Source organism: Corvus hawaiiensis, chromosome 9, assembly GCF_020740725.1.
Source record: "Corvus hawaiiensis isolate bCorHaw1 chromosome 9, bCorHaw1.pri.cur, whole genome shotgun sequence".
NCBI lineage: Eukaryota > Metazoa > Chordata > Aves > Passeriformes > Corvidae > Corvus > Corvus hawaiiensis.
This window is the reverse complement of record NC_063221.1, coordinates 12,453,291-12,470,932: the sequence shown is the minus strand read 5'-3', so window position 1 is coordinate 12,470,932 and position 17,642 is coordinate 12,453,291. Positions and strand designations below refer to the sequence as shown.

At 38.2% G+C, this 17,642-nt stretch overlaps 1 long non-coding RNA gene across 1 annotated transcript in view; it reads right to left on the bottom strand.

The window, feature by feature from the left end:
* LOC125330364 overlaps positions 1 to 17,642 on the bottom strand; it is a 134,130-nt gene that overhangs the window by 30,395 nt on the left and 86,093 nt on the right. Inside the window, exon 2 of the long non-coding RNA XR_007205477.1 lies at positions 10,736 to 10,836. This is a non-coding gene — a long non-coding RNA (uncharacterized LOC125330364). The remainder of the gene's footprint in view (positions 1 to 10,735; positions 10,837 to 17,642) is intronic.

Here is a 17,642-nt window from a genome sequence, read left to right as displayed (position 1 = left end):
TAAGACCAAGGGGACTGAAATAACTACAAAGAAAATCAAAAGATAAAACAATCATTGGCTAGAAATAAGACCTTTTCCCTCATGCCCTCAGAGACTATTCTAGTTTTGTGAGGGGTTTTCTTTCCACTTTCTCATGTTTATAATTTCTTCCTTCTCTAAATATATATATATACATTTTCAAAGATATTAAGTCTCAGTATGAGAATTTTCAAAATACAGAGGTTTTGTAGAAAGTATCAGGCAGGGAGAAAAGGTCCTATTTCTTCTGATCAAACTCAGTGTCAGACCTTTCACTAACTTCGCAGATGATCAAGCTCCATTTTCTTATTTGTTTGTCATCTGAGGGGTAGACTGATCCAAGCAGCAAAGGTGTTAGCACCATATGGTTCCCTGCATAACACAGCACATTCACTTTAAACCTTCAGCAACAGGTTTAGATCCAAATTCTTAAACCAATATGCATAGACTGTGCTCATCCTACTATTGTGTCCATTTTCTCATTTATGACTCCGCTAGGTTCCCATAAAACAACTTTTTGCAAGACTTCTTTCTCTAAACCAAAACCTGAACCCATTAAACCAAAGTCTTTAGGACTTGGGATTCAGGATTTATGACAATGAGTTCTGTTGAGAAAAGAATGCGGTGAGTTACAGAAGTGGGAAACAAATATATCAAGTCACACTTATGCTTAAGCAAAAGAGACATATTTTGGTTTCTAAATGCCAAACACAGATAGTATTCACTACTGTACTTTATTTTATCACCCACTCCAGCCCATACAAATCCTGGATATTGCTTCATCTACCATAATAAATTATGGCTGACCTGGGCTTCACTGGGGTTGTGTGGCATAAGCAGGGGACTGGCTAGCAAAGAGTAACCAGACCCCACTAGTGAGGAAGAGCACTGCAAGCTCCAATGACAGAAACCTGACACCAACAAGGATAATTTCTTTTGCAGTTAAAAGTTTTGAAGGAAAGTAGAGGATAACAAATTCATAGGAATTAATAATTTAAAACCTAGGATGCTGTGAATTCTCTTTGTCAGCTGCTGAATGTTATAGCTTTCTGTATACTCAGAGCAATTCTTTTTAAATTCAGATTACATATTTCCACTAGGGTCCAGATTCTGAAGTGCTTATTCAGAAATTGGTTTAGGTAAAAGTCCTACTGAAGCTGCTGGGGATTTGATTTCAATTGAAACTGCATAAATACCGAGTGCAGACTTCTGGACTTCACCCTCTAGAGTAATAGACTGTGCAAACTAGAAAGAATGATTGGGAGGTCTAGTAAGGAACCAGCGGGCTCTTTCAAGTAATTAATATTTTTCTTATGAAAACACTAATCACTGTGATGCCTATGACAATTATTTTCTGGGAAAAAATAAAAGAGAATACCTATTTCATTCCTAAATACTTTGAAATTGAAATCTTGACTCATAAGACCGTCTTGCTGCTGTACCAATGAATGCCCATTATACAGTTTCATCCTGTTACATTTGTGGATAAGCCAATTTAGTATTCCCACACCTTTGTAATTAACATATAAGCACTGATTGACTATACAGCTAAAACATTCAGCTTCAGATAAATATGCAAACAACTTCACTAGTGATGAAACAATGCACAAAACCCATTTTGTTTCCAGGAAAACTAACCTCAAAGAAATAACTTGTGGCTGAGACAGGATCTGAACCCAAAAATCGCTGATCCCCACACGGAGATCTAAACCAAAATCCCTTAGGTTGCTTCCAGACTGACTTATAGTCCTTGTAAGTATACATAGATGGTGATCTGTTAGGTATAAGCTCAGCAGAAAAAATCTACAAGTTTTTACTCTTGAATCCCATCTACCCCTTTGTGGCAAAGCAGATGAAATCAAAATGCCCTTAACTTCCCCTCCGTGGGCACTCAGCAAAATTGGAACCCTCACACATCCACAAACAGCTGTGGACTGGGACACTTTGCCTCAGTCATCCTCTCCCCTGGTCACTAGAAGAGATTTAGTTTCTCTTCCCAGCTCTGCCAGAGATTCCTGTGACTATCTGGGCAAATCACACAGGTCTCACTACTGCCTGCTGGCAGAACAGAACTTTTCCATGTTTCTCCAGATGTTTCCTTATCCATAAAGCACAGTAATACTAGGTTCCACAGACCAGGGTCATGAGGCTTCACCTACCTGATCTTTGTAAAATCTCTTCAAGTTTTAATTTATCCCTTCAAGGGGCATTACAGAAATATATGTTATGGAGCCACGAGTTATCATGAATATTCCTAATAAGGTTTTTCAAAAATTACTCATATGACCTCCTGGTACTCTGACATATTCCATGCTAAGTGTACAAGTGTTAGAAAAATGGCCAAGTTATGCAGAAGTTATTCACATGGATAGCAGATACTGTCTTTAGTAGGGTTATTAATATGAGCTATTTATCCAGGCTATAAAATATCAATCTGACTTTATGTATTAGTACACAGTAAGTTATATTATTTACTTTGAAAGTAAAGTATAACACAAAGTATTTTATTTACATAAAGCATAGCATCTCTGGCAAACTGCTAGGCAGTAGGTGGGAGGATGATTGTTCTAGATATATTAAGGGTATGAAATTCAGGGACATATGTTGGTTGCCCCATGGTTCAATAAAACACAGCAAAGCCAACACTTTATAGAACAAGACCTTGAATATGAAAATTTCTCCTTAACGATCAAAATTCTCATCAATAAGTTTCTCTCCGTGCATTTTTTTTTATAAATTACCATCTTGTCTCTCTTTCTAGAAATTTTTAAATGTCTCTGCAGACAGAGAAAAGTGAAGTTAAAAGAGAAGCTTGTTTCCATTGATTTCCACAAAAGAATGCTGACATACTTTTCAAACTAACTTAAATTTAGTATTTGTTTATCAACTTTAGAAATATTGTTGAAATTGATAAATTTGTTTTCTATTAAACCATTTCAAAGCTTTAAATTTAATCATGGAGTAGTATGCTTTACCTCCATACTAGCTACAGAAAAATTCAGATGCCCCTCTGATTATAGCTTTCGGATTCCCAAAACTAGGTCTTTCCAACAGATAGCTGTAACTTCAAGTGAAATGATTTTGAATGGTATCTCCTTACACAGTTAAATCTGGGATCAGACATCAACAAGAGAATTGTTTTGTGTAAACCTTTGAACTAAATTAGTCTTTTTTCCTCATACCCAAATTTTATAACATTTTCAAAGGTTTTTAATTAATATATAGCATGACTTGCTAACATGCTACCACATATCATATTTTAAAGATTATGTCATAGGTATAACAAACATTAAAAAATGTTGTTTGCTTGCTTTCTGGAAAGGATGAATTTGAAGAAACCTCCCTGCTATAAGTACAATAGCTGTAATCTTTTTTTGTATCTTTCATTGATCCATGGACATGAGCAAAAGAAAGCTATTTTAAAAAGACAATGTGACCAAATATATGTTTGCTTTTCTTATTTTGTCAATAAATCAGAAATGTAATTCCAATAATTTCCATTAACAAGAAATGCCTGCTTTCGAGCAGGAACATAGTTTTGCAGTTTAGATTGCTCAGTTCTGACATCTACATCCTTCTCAGACCTCTATATTCATTGACAGATATGCTTACCGAAACAATATTGAGCTTGCCTGTGTGTGCATATTTGAGACCAAAACCCCCTAATTAGCTTTTATTTAAGAATACTTCATTAGGGAACAGATCTAAGAACAATCTTTCTCGGGTCTTCATAAAGGATTTATGGGGTAAAACAATAGTCAAAATCATTTCCATCCAACAAGACTCTTTAAAAATTACTCAAAAAATATTATATGCAAGTAAATACTCAGTAAAAAATTCTCCCCAGCATTGAGATCATCTCAGCATAGAAAGCAGAGAACCTTCACGAACACTCTCACAATTGCATCAGCTGCGACCTCATACTTGAGGTCTATAAGGAGCTGGGCATAGGCTGGAAAGCACCAAAACATTTCCCTGTCCAATCATCTCTTTTCTGCTCCTCCCCAGCTCACTGTGCTCTAGCCTACCACAGAATTTGATATTACTTTTGTGACAGAAGAGGAAAAAAACTATATTGTTATTAAAATCAATAAATTAAGAAATACTAACAGATTTGATTATTGAGCTAAGTATTTTGAAGTATTAGTATTTTACAATATGTCAAAATATTGCTCATGTAATGTGGAACAAAGGCAGCAATCAGCCATAACAAGCACTTTTTTGGATAGCTTTGTTTAGTTTTCAACACTACTCTAGTTCACCTTATCTTGAAAGCATTGTAAATATTTGAAGGAAAGTTGGCATGCAAAAATACGGCACAAAGATTTCTGATTCTAATGTAAATGGTAATTCCCTAAATCATAAAGTGTTGAAGCATTTCAACTCCAACTCTTCTTGAAGCAATTAAAGTATTTTGATTTAGTTTTACAATAACTCCATTAGGCCTTTCTCTTTTCATTAAGCAGCAAAAGACTAACCCCAGGCGGTCTAGATTTAAACTAAAGCTTCCCAAAATATGGACCCTGTCTCAAAAACAGAGCAGGAACCCATTTAATAGGAGATGTCTTTCAGGTTACTTAGCACTAGTGGCCTTTCTCTACACATCATTCATTTATTCACATCAGCATCTTTACTCATTTTAACTGCATGAAAACTTAAGGACCTGACAGTTTGACAGGACCTCAGCTTGGCCTCATGTTTCAATTAGACCTGTCTGGACTATCTAACTTTACAGCAGATGACCAAAAGTTTCTAAACTCAGAATAGCAAGATGTTTTTAAAATATATTTCCAAAAGGAGAAAAGCTAAAGTGGCTGGACTGGACAGAACAGAGAAAGGCAAAGTGAGCAGGGCCCAGCAGCATAGAAGGGGTTTGTCTGCTGGAGTTTCACGTCTCTGGGCTGCTCTCAGGAACTCCCCCTCACTCCAGCACACTGCCCAGACCCTCATGCACACTCTCAGAAGCTGCAGTTCCCTGCGACCTGCCAACATCTCCCTGTGCATAACTGTGGGCTGAGTACATCTCCTGCCCAAGGCCATCCCTCAGACACCCGTGTCTCCTGAAACTAGGGCAACAGCCAGGAGAAAAACACATAACATGATGATGTTCGCTTGCCTGTTTTGGCACCCAGAAGACTAGCAGCAGGTGCAAGGACTGCTCAGTTCCTCTTCCAGGTCATGCCAATAGCCCAGGCTTACACATTTCTGGCTGCTGGATTTGGCAGTGCTCCAGGCTCAGCCTCAGGTGTCCACCCAGGCTTGGACAAGAAGGTGGCAGACACCGCAGTGCCCCCTTTCACTAGTGGCACACACAGGCTTTGTGTACCCAGGGCTGGGAGGTACAGGTGGGTCTCCGTGCTGCAGGATGAGCCAGGCACCAGCAGCACCCAGGCCATGGCTACTCAGGAGAGCTGCCACTTCAGCAGAGCTGTGCACAGGCCTCAGCTCCCCTAGAATGGGGCACCTCGAGAAGATGCTCTCACAGAGAGCTTAAAAAAACCAGTTTAACACAGCCATGGGGAACATACATGTCCCTCTCACCAAGCTGCTGCTACTGGAAACCCAAGGAAGAAGTTCAGGAGGTGAACCAGGGCACTTGAGCTGGAGCCACGGTGATCCCCAGGCTTCCCCTGGCACCAAGTTCTCTAAGAGAGGAAAGCACTCAGCAGCCCTGCTCTAAAGCTGACCCTCCAGAACTGCATTCAGAGAGGCAATCCCAAAACTTACTGCAGAATCAAAATGATAGTAAAATCTTTCATAGCAATATACTTTTTCCTCTTATATCATTCAGTTTACAGTGTCCACATATGCTTTTCAGCAGCATAAAGCAGATAAAAAGACTAATCTTTTAATCCTTCAAATAAAGCTAGTTGTTGCCATCTAATTGCAATAATTAATTTTAAATTACGTTTTATATCATGTGTCTATAATTTAACAATGCTGAAGATTTCAGACCAGACCAAACTAGACAGGTGGATGATTTCTTTTTTTTTTTGTACTGTATATTTTCAAACATTAATAGTATCATTTGCATGCTAAAGAAATGAAATTTTGATTTTGAAGAGGCCACTAAGGATTAATTTAATGATTTGGACAGAGTTTAGGCTGCTTTGCAGTGGGAGTGAAGGTTAAAATGTACATCTTGATAAATGTTTAAAATCTTCAAACTTTTTGGTGTAGAGCCAACTGATCTGAAGTCCACTGCTCTCTTACCTATATAGCAAAATTTTAACTTGCTTGAAATTTATACTTCTGATCTCTAAATCCTGAGGTGTTGTACATGACTGGCTTTTTATGTAGTGATTTATAACAACATTTTAAACCTTCACTTGGTGCTTTTTCAACACTGTTATCTAATTCCCCAAGACTCCATGTTCCCATGGAGAAGAGAGACAAGTCTTCTCTTTCCTGTAGTACCTTTTCCCTTTCATTTGAGAATGCCCCAACAATAACCAAATGGAGCTGTTGAACAGCTCCAACCAGCACCTCAAAGGAAAAAAAAAGCATAACTTCTTATTGGTAAATAAAAATTTTTGGATTGCTGTATACATTGATTTGTTGACATCTGGTATTCCCCTCACACACTGTCAAAACACAGAGCCAGTCCATATGCATGAAGGGTTCGGCAGCAAAGCACACTTTGTAGAGCACCAGCCACCGCCTTCTATCAAATGAATTCTCCTTTCACTATAAATGATACATTACAAGAAATCTGTCCAAAATACAACTAAACTGAGTCATCTTTGTAAATATCGCTGTAGGACATCATTAGTTTACAAGGAGTGTAAAAGTTAAACACACAAGCAATAAGTACAAGCAAAAATATGCAATGATGTCATAAAAGGAATAGCAAGAATATTCGGTCTTTCAGGAAAAACACTGGAAGGACAACAGCGTAAAAAAAAAGCTGCCTCCTACAGCTGATTTGCACCACAGACAGACATTGCCTGGTAATGATGCTCATGTACTCCAGGTGCATAGATCAGCTGTCTGCTCAATAATTCTTAGCTGTTTTCAGGTCATACCTTTCTTGACCCTTAATAACTCAGACACAGTTTTTCAGGCTTTGAGACTTTCATGATGTTTTATTTAGAGGGTGGATTTTTTTCCTAAGCTAAGAACTTTACAATTTAGTCTTCTATTTATTAATCTATGTGCAGAAGCTCAAGATAATTCTCTTTTACAATGTATAGCTCTGTGGTTCAGTTGAGAGATTCAGTGGTTCAGTTCAATGGGTGAACACTGCAGGGCACCCTGCTGAGTAGGGCACAGATGAGCTATTTGTAGGGGAAAGTGCCTCTTGCAGCAATAACATCAAAAACACATAAACAGAACCTGTCCCTTAGAAAATACCACCCTATGTGATTTAAAACTTGTGAAGATAGCCCCAACAAGAGTTTCAAATCTAGAAAATTTTTCACAGTTCAAAGGTAAGACTTTACTGTTTTTCAGATGCTTTAGAAAATCCATCTGGGTACATACCTACCTCTTCTAAAAGTAGTTCTCTGGTCTTTCCACCCCCAAAGTAGCATAAAAATATACTGTCATATGAAACCAAAGTATGAGTACATGAGATGGTATATATTATGCTGATGAATATTCTATATTAAGTTCAATGAGCTTAATATATAATAATAACAACATAATTATGGAGTGATCTTAAACATTAATCAATATCAACAGAGCATCTTAAATTTGCTATTGAATTCTATGGCACAGTGAGTCCATGTAAATTCCCAAATGTTGATTTTCATAAATTTCTGCTCTCGGTGGCAAAGACAGGTGATGGACCATCCCTCTATGGCTGGAACACACTGGGAGCCATGTCTTTGGCATATGCTTGACTGGAACAATCGTGATGCTTTTGAATCATCTTTAATATCTCTCGGAAATTAAGATCATTGAACTTCAATATTTTTGGTTTTACTAAATTTCAGTTTTACTTCTGGTAATATATTCTGAGAGGACTTTTACAAAAAACAAGGGTTTGATTATAGAGTTTATCATATCAAGGAAATTCAGATATAATTAGAGTCATTAATTATCAGTAATTAATTTTAAATAGTTTCCTGTTCTTTATTAAAGAGGTACTGTTGTTATAGTATATGTTTCCTTCTTCTAATACAATTAATTTTGACTCTGTCTTGTCATTCAAATGCATATTTCTAGAATTATTACCAAAAAGGAAGACTCTTTCTTTAAAAATAAAAAATGCAAACAACCATTCTGATTGCCAGAATTTGAATCAGCTACAATATGCTGCCTGTTATAACTTGATGAGCCAGGAACTGCAACAAATAGAAACACAAGCTGAGTCATGAGAGAGGGCTGAAGTAAGTGGTTTAACAATCCTTTACTTTCAAAAAAAATTAAGCCTACTTCTAATTTCCTGACTAATGCCATTGTGATTTGTAGATGGATGGCAGAGCTGGCTTGTAAAGCCAGGGTGATTTGTAGATAGATGGCAGATCTGGCTTGATATTAAATACATCAGGGAGGAAATTAGGTTGGAAAAATCAATGGCTGGTTATGAATACTAAAATCAAAATACAACTTTTGGGCAACAGAGACATGAGGCAAGCTTCCAAAACTGCCCTATTAAGAACTTCTGGACCTAGACTCGTCTTTATTTAAATAGCCAGAGAAATATGCCTGCTCCTGTCTTTGGCAGAGGCAGCAGCAATGTCCGCTGGTTATTTAAATTAATTCCAACTGTGCAATTCCTTTAAAACAAATTCACTTTAAAGAATAAACAGATATACACAAACTAGATCTGACTGTCTTTGTACTTATAAGAATGGAAAGTAGGAATAGTTTTCTTAATCTCAGGTAGAATTTAGCAGATAAAGTAAAACTTACTATCTGATAGTAACATCAGAAAAAAAATACGGAAAAACAGGACACCAAAAGACCCATCAAACCACCTCATGTGCACAAAAGCCAAGCATCACTGCATTGTGCTAAGACTGCCAGAAGCACACTGGCCCTGCTACAAATGTTTTGTGCTAGTTGCTGTAACCTAAGTTTGGTTATCAGTACTCAGATTTGTAAGGGCAGTTTGTGGTCAGCAAGTGGTACAGACACACTCACTTGATCCCAAAAAGTCCACAGAGTAAACCAGAGTATGAGCTGCAATTGTGACCAGCTTCAAGAGGGTAAGCTTTATTCCAAATTGTCTGTGCCTGCTTTAGAAAATGAAGTAAAACCATTCTAACTGCTGGTAACAAATACCTGAGACACAAGGATATGATTAAGCCTGCAGCAACAAATTAGATTCTGGATTAGTGGGGAAAACCCCTCCCCTTTGTCCTTCTCCAAGTGTTTCTCACAGAAAGTGAAGCTTCTCTGTCTTTGTCATTTATTCTCTCTGAAAAAGTATTCTCTCCTCCAAATTTTAAAATCCACCCTGCTCCACATCTACTGAATTGAGAGACCCCTAAGTTTAATGAACTTCTGCTCACTTCCAGTATTTAAAGAACATAAAAGGAATCAAGAAACCAACTCTCAACTCTGTGTTACTCAACTTTTCTAAATGCAAAGCTCATTGCAGAAATTGAACGCACCATCACAAGGATTCAGAATCACCAAGCACTCAGCTACACATGACAACTCGTAACAATAATGTTAGCAACTGAGAAGGAAAAGTGGAATCTGTCACATCTGAAATATTGTGTCTATATTCAGCATTTGCATTTCATTTTGGTTGCAAAACAGTATTTTGCAAATGTGTTTTTAAATTATTGTATACTGTGGTTATTTCTGTTAAAATATGCTCAAAACTCTGTATCATTTATGATGAATGCATTACTGCCTCCGTGAGAACACAGATTCATGCATGTTGTGAATGATTAAAAACACTAAACAATGTTTACCAAGTCCAACTAAATGTTGATTTGAAAAGCATGGGGTAATAAAGTGTCATAAAGACCAGGACCTGCTGCCTTTATGAAATAATCCTTTCATAAAAATGTGAATTTGCTGTTCTGCAAGACATAGATCAGTGCCTCTGTGCCAGACAACAGCTGCCCATTTGACATCACTTGTTTGAATAAAAAGATTCTGTCAAGCTTTTGAATTCATTTGACAGACTTATTGTCCAATGATGCATTCTTCAACTGAAATTGATTAGCAAATCTATCAGATTCATACAATCATTTAATGAGCTCAAAAGATGAATTTTTCCTAGTCTTTCATCATAATTAAAAAAGAGTTGCTAAACCAAAATTAAACCAGACATGTTAAAACATAAGTAACTTGTAGAAACTCCAAACTTTAAAAAAACACAAATAGATATATAGATAACTCCTAGACAATTAAGATGCACAATGGTTAATAATTAAAATTGGAGGTGGCAAATTCTGTTTATCCTACTCTTGAATTTATGTATGAAAGGAAGTATAGAAACACTGCAAAGTAAATTCAAAGTTTCTGATTCCAATACTGCTTGTGTAAATTAAAGTAGTGATTATATGGAGATTGACTCTTAGGTCAAATGTGAATGGAAAAAACTCTATGAGATTCCATTTCCATTACTAAAAGCTACAGCATCAACTCAGTAAAATCAGTTTACCCGGTAACTTAGCACCCACTGGAACACTGGAACACTAAGAAGCAAGTAAACAGGATAGCTTGGGCCTGGCAAAATCTCTTCCTTTTCATTTCTTGTGCTTTCTTGACAGAATCATAAAAATGATGAAAGAATGTTTTAAACACATACCTGGAAGATATTTCAAGCAGTCTTCTACTGTACTGCTGAGTTGCACCATCAGTCCCGATGGGTTTCTGTTCTGCAAGTCTCCATCGCTGCCATTCCACAACCTACAAAAGCAAATCATTTCCCACAATAAAACTCTCTCATTTTCACACTAACAGGATTCATCCCCGTTCCCAACATCAGTTTTTCTTGCAGAAATCTATGATTATTTCCTGTCCTATTCACTGTGGAGATGGAGAATGGCTCATTCCCTTCTGGTTTGCAGCAGCATTTAATATCCTTGAAGAGATGTCCCTCTTCAGTCTTTCCCAATTCTTTCCATTTTTCTTTGTAAAGCTTCTATTTCTATACCAAGTAGTTCTCTTTTCTTTCTGCAGAATCTCCCTTTTTGTCTGTATCAGTCACGAACTGCAGTGTGCAAACAACAGCACTACAGCTGAGGCTTGCTCAGGAACTCACAAAAGTTACCTCGTGCGTCTGGCAGGGTGCACTGCTGTTCATATCAGTCTCACAGCCTTATTGGGATCATGTTTCCCTAGACTACCTATGACAACTCTTTCCAGCCATGGGAAAACTAGCAAGATATCCACTTTAGACAAACTAGAGCCATGTCCAAGTCATGATCCTCTAGGAGTCCACTAGAGTTTCCTGCAGAACCTGGTAGCCAGCTGATCCTGCTTTCCCTCCCACAGAGCATAACCATAAGACTTCATCCATCATCTTCATAGTATTTCTCCAATTTTTCAATACAATTTTTGGATTCCATTTCCATCTTCCAACACACCCACATTTTCTCCCAGATGTGCTCCAGGTTTAAAAAGCTGTCACACTATTCAACCCTCTAGCTCATTCGTTACAAAAATGAAAAAATGCACACAGAAAATAACCAGACCCAAGACAAGTAACTGAACAGCACTGTTCAACATTGCCGTCCATTTTGAATCTGGACCATCAAGCAACTGTCTGGGTATGGATTTCCAAGTAACGTCAGCTATATTGTGCTCCCCTAGAGTATCTTAAAGTTACTTTCCTTGAAAGATCTGCTACATCATTGTAACTGTTTTTTTCAATTGGACCAGCCTTTCAGAAAAAAGTACTTTCGGAGTTTTCTGTGGCAGTTGAAAGCTATCTGTGAAATACCTTGGTTCTTTTACTACACATTTTGGAGTTTTTTTGTTTGCCTGGGAGGATCAGGTTGTTTCTGTTCTGGAAGGTAAGAACCTTTCCAGAAATCACAGATGCTATCATTTCTTGGCTGTCCTCATTTAAGTTACCTCTGACTTTAATATTAATCAGCCAGAATTTACCTAGCAGGTACAATCAAGTCTAAAAATTTGTCTGTCCACAAAATCTTTCTTCTCTATTATTAAGTAAAAGAAGAGATACTGTTGTAACCACTGGAGTCTGCCTAGCAGGCTGCTGCTCCCTGAGAGCTCAGCCAGGTTTCCTAGGGCCATGCGAGCAGTCGCATCCCAGAGTCCATTTGGGACAGCCCCGCGAGCTGGCTCCGGCAGCCAGCAGCGTTACAGGGCAGGGGGGGTAAAGAAGGCAGAGAAGGGTCTCTCATGAGGGTTTGAGATGGCTTTAATCACATCCTGTCCCCACGACGTTCAGAGGCAGAGAGACAACGAGGTCTGGGTGCGGGGTGGTTTTGTCAGGGGCCCCGGGGCGGTCCCTGGGTGAGGTTGGGGTACAGAACAAATAGGGAGAAACCGAGGGAGTGGCCAAGGCTAGGGGGGGGAACAGGCCACCACAAGACGCAATTTGATTTAGAGAGTGTGACTGATTTGTACCCTACTGCACTCCTTTCCCAGCTCAGCCACTTTAACCCCTCTCTCACCACCACCATGTGCCTTGGGTTACCCTGTCTCCTGCTTACCAACAGCTTCACTCGGGCCTGAAGTTTGGCAGTTCATAATGAACATCCCACCAATAGTGCTCATCATGGCTCTTCTTTTTAGCTGTCACACAAGGATCAGCAGTTTTCTGTCCTCCTTGATCTCTGCCTTGGAAGAAGCATATGCAGATTTCATACACAGAGCCATGCCTCTTTCCTTGAAGGTCTTTTTTTTTCTTTTTTTTCAAGATTTTGTCTTTGTTGAATAAGTTCTTCAAGTATTAGTATAGCTGTCACATAAAGTACTTCACAAAACCCAAAATTCTCTACTTTGTGTAGGCCTAACAAAGACATCAAAGGTGATCTAAAAACTTTCCTATCATTCTCTGTCTCTTTGAGCTTGCCACAAAAAAAAAAATACATAAAATTACTGATTTTTGACTCTGGCCAAGAAGCCATAACACTTACCTGCAGATGCTTATCATCCCCTCATAGACCTTAATTTAAAACCCTGCACTGGTGTGAGGAAGCTCATGAACGTTGGTGTAATTTCCAAGCTGAACCAAGGGATGGTGCTTTCCAAGCAGAAGAGCAAATAAAAATAAGGACTTAAGATGAAGCATTATCACTTTACCTGGTTACTCACTATTTGTTACTTCTTTCTGCTTTATCAAACCTGACATATGCATGAAAGAAAAATTCTATAACACACGGAAATGAGACAAAGTTAGAAGGAACTCAGCGGTCACAATCCCCAAGCACCTCACGCATTATAAGAATCCGTTAGAAGTTACACCAGCATGATGTTATTTACATCACGTCTGCATTTAGTTAATCACTGTAGGAATTCATTCAATTCCTTTCTTTGTTAAAAGCAGAGGAAGAATAAGAAATTTTATATTCAGGACAAAATTTGCAAAGTGTCTGTATAGGTATTTGTTTATCAACTAAAAAAATGAGGTTTTCATATATAAGGCATATGAAAAGATTTATTGACACTAATTAGTTAGGACAAAAATATTGATCCAGTGCACCACAAGCAAATTTAACCTCCTACTACATTACACTTCCACAATGCCTGTGAAGATATATATGATAAGCTCTGTACACAAATTATTTTCCCATTACTTTTATCGGGTTTTCTTAAGGAAAGATCATAATGGAATAACTATGTTATTGGTAAAAACAACACTTTCACCTAGTTCTGAGATTACACAGATGGAGCCAAGATGGATGTCAGACTTTTAATAGAAACTCATGGACAGAAAACCCCATCTTAAAAGGTTGCAAGCAGAAAGTTGTCTTCTTTTCAGAAATTGTTAAGTTCAAGACAGGAGTACCACCCCCACACATATTTCCAGTTCTCAAAAGCCTCAAATAAACCTGCCTCAGCCTTCAAATCTTGCAATATAAAGACTTTAAAGTAAAATTCTTGTCTTTCATCGACTTGAATCAAAAAAAATTTTGAAGAGTAGCAGCTTAATTAAATTTAGCTTCTGCAACACAAAATTTTCTATTATATTTCTATGTCCATTAATGCTTTAGGAGAAAATCCACAGTATATGCAGAAATATAGCAAAACCAATAGCATTTTAAAATGAAGTGAGAATGAAATAAAGCCCAATAATTTTGTAGTAAAGTAACTCTGAAAGCCTGCACACAGACAAGGCAAAAGGAAAAGCAGAACTTTCTCCATATTCCTATTTCCATTCAAGTCAGAGATTTTTTTAAAATATTAAATATTTAATTAATTTAATGAAATATTTTATTAATTTAAATTAATTTAATAATAATTTAATATTTAAAAACCCCATATATTGCCTTTTCCTCACATAAGAAACTGGCAGGGAGCTGCTCGAGACAATATTTATGACTGAGGTTAAAGAGCGAAGGCAGCAGCCCCACCTTGAAGGCCCTGGACAGGCCCTCCCTGCCCCGACTGGCAAAAACACCTCATGGGGCCCCAAAATCCCAGCCACAGCAGAGCCCCCATCCTCACATCAGAGTCTCTGCACTGTGCAAAATCAACTTGAGAAGTTTTAAAGTTCTGTTTCTTACGGAATTATACTTATTTGTCAACCAGGAGTGAAGATCACCGTCATCCTTTCCATGTTGCTTTCTTTGGGTTTGTTCTTGTTGGGGGTTTTTTTACGTAATTGTATTAAAACATAGCACATAGGTTATTTAACAAAACAAACAACCCTATTACAGCAGCTGCTCCACAGCTAAAGAGCAAAGAGTTCACAGTAGTTTTCTTTTTCTTGGTCTGCTTTGATTGAAAGCTATAACCACTAAACGATGATGAAAATCAGAGTAAACCAACAAACCTTAACCTTACTTACTAATTAAGCCAACCTAATTTTCACCAGTCGAGGATATAGCATCAGTAACTGCTTTAAATAATCAGAGAAGTAACTTATTTATATACATATATTTTATCACCTACTTTGTCTGTACTTCATTACCTTAAGCTGTTTTATGAAATCCACTTCAGGTTATTCTCGTACCAGCACTAAAAATGAAAAAGTATTATGGTGGCTGGTGAACATACATTACAAGGGACAGAGAGTTCTCAGTAAGACAAGTCCCTAGTACCACAAGAACCACTTAGGTTAGGGTGACCAAAAAGACTTCTCCCAGGATGCTTGTTCTGTTACGTTAATCTGTCCCAGTTTGGATTCCCTGGTTGGCTGTCAGACCCTACCCCCTCGTCACTCCCCCAGAGTTCCCCATTGGTCCCCGTTCCCCAGTCCCGCCTTTTCCCTGCCCCCGGATAAAACTGTGAGTTTCTGGCTCATGTTGGTATTTGCTTCTGCACCCTTGGACACTGTAGCAGCAATGAATGCTCCTGGTGGAACGTATGCCAATGCCCTTCTCGACTCTTTACTGCTGACTGTAACACTGAACCCACCCGTGCGTCTGTGGGGGCACGCGGGACCCCTCAGAGCACAGCAGGGACAGTATTAAAGTATGACCATTTTTTCGCTGTCTCTTAAAAGCCGATTTAGACAGGTAAACTTCCTGAGCAGAAAGATAATTTATCTAGTAAAACTATTAATTTTTTTTCACGTTGCTCCACCCTGTGAAAGAAAACATGTGAATCATATGTACAAACAGTGGTATTTTTTTAGCCTCATCACAGCAGGCCTTGAGCTATTTTAACCACACCCCTCATGGGGTAGAGTTGTTTCCTAGCAGGCCATTATAAAACAAAACAAGATTATGTTACTGAAATCAGCTTCTGTAAAACAAAAAACATTTTATGTCTCAGTGATTTAAAGAACATGGCAGTTTATGAACACTACAGCCTTCTGTGGTTTGCTACATCACTGCTTCAAAATTACAATTACTGCCCATCAAAACAGCAATCTGCAGGAGCCCAGAATCTCTGCAACGTCTCATGTAAAGTACTTTAGGCAGCACTTCACAGTGCTTTGGGTTTGATACTTTCCAAGACAGGTGTTTTTATCAGTAGTGTTTTCTCTTAATTGCTCATCCTTTCCCTGCGCTGGGTAGATCACAGGGGGTAGTAGCTTTATCTGACCCTGTCATGAGGCCAGAGAAAGCTTCTGAAACTGAGTCAGGATGATCTTTACATTAGTATTTCACAACAAGAAGCATATTTCTCCAGTTTAGAGGCACACAGCAGCATCCGGAATAGGAGAAACCTGGGCTGCCATTCTTTTGAAGTTTCACAGAAAACGTACTTCCTTGATTTCCTACTACAACAACGCAGCAGGGTTACTTATCTTGCTGTCACCAGCCTGTTCCACTGTTTCACCTCTTCTATCCTACAAGCACAATGTGTCCTCAATGCTTCCAATGGCAGTGCCCGTGTCCCCAGCACAGTCACTCATCCTTCGGTACATGATGCACTTTGGCACAAGCCCCAAGACTCACAGGAAAAGGACACTTCAAAGGGAGGAGGTGAGGGCTCTGCTCAAAGATGAGGAGAAGTGAAGAGGCCACATGCAGAGTGTCACACTGCGGCCGAGAAAAGAAACACCTGAAAGCTCTGCACATCCCTTAGTGGAGGAACCAGGGACAATAAGATGAAGCAGCCCTTAAACAAAAGGTTACATTTGAGAAGAGCTTTGTGCTGGATTTTTGGTATGAGGTATCTGTTCCTTGTGGCCAAAGTAAACTATAGATGGGGGAAATTACACCTTTTATCTCTGAATTTGTTACTTTCTTTTTCCATTATTTCGGTTCCCACCTTCTGCTTTGGGACATCTGCCTTTAAATCCTATGGATTTCAAGCTAATATTGCTCACTCTTTCAGTTTTGCAACATTCAGTATTTCATAACTGTGAGAAGACTTTTATATGCTAGAATCTGGTGATTTTGTGAGTAGGTCAACTTTTGATTTACAGGTAAAAGGAAAAAGCCTCATAACTACAGAGAAAAGCTGAAAATACATGTCCTAAAAAGTTCAAAAATTCCATTATAAAGAACAGGAAGTGTCTTAAATGTCCTACAAGTTACAGGCTCAATATTGAGGTATTTATTAATTTTTTAATGTTGTTCAATGACTTTAATGTTTCAGTGTTTTAATATTTTTTCATTTTCCCTGCATAGTCTTCTGTCTCATTTCTGATTCACTCAGGTGCATTTGAAAAAAGCAGATTAAAAGCAGGAAAAACACAACTTGTTTGAAGTTTCTTTCCTACCCTACCCTCTTTTCTGTTTTTCAGTTTTGATTGCTTCAAATGCCAGCTCATGTGATACTTTCACACATTCTTCCTAGTACCATGACAATAGCATGTTGTAATGTAAATCATGAATAATTGGTACTTTAATCAGAAACAAACAAGACAGTAATACTCTCTTTTTTTTTTTCAGAATGAGAAAATTAAAAGAAAAAAAAAAAAAAGGAGGGACCTTGCAATCATAACAAATGTTCTGCTGGTTCTGCAAAGAGAGCAAATACTTGCAGGGATGTTTTTTTCACTGGAGAGTAGAGGGTATGTCCTGCCTTGGACTGAAGGATGTGCTGGACTGACCCTGCCAGCTTTCATTTCATGACCTTTACAGAACAGAGGCTCATGAGTGTTGCAGTAACTAAGTTTCATC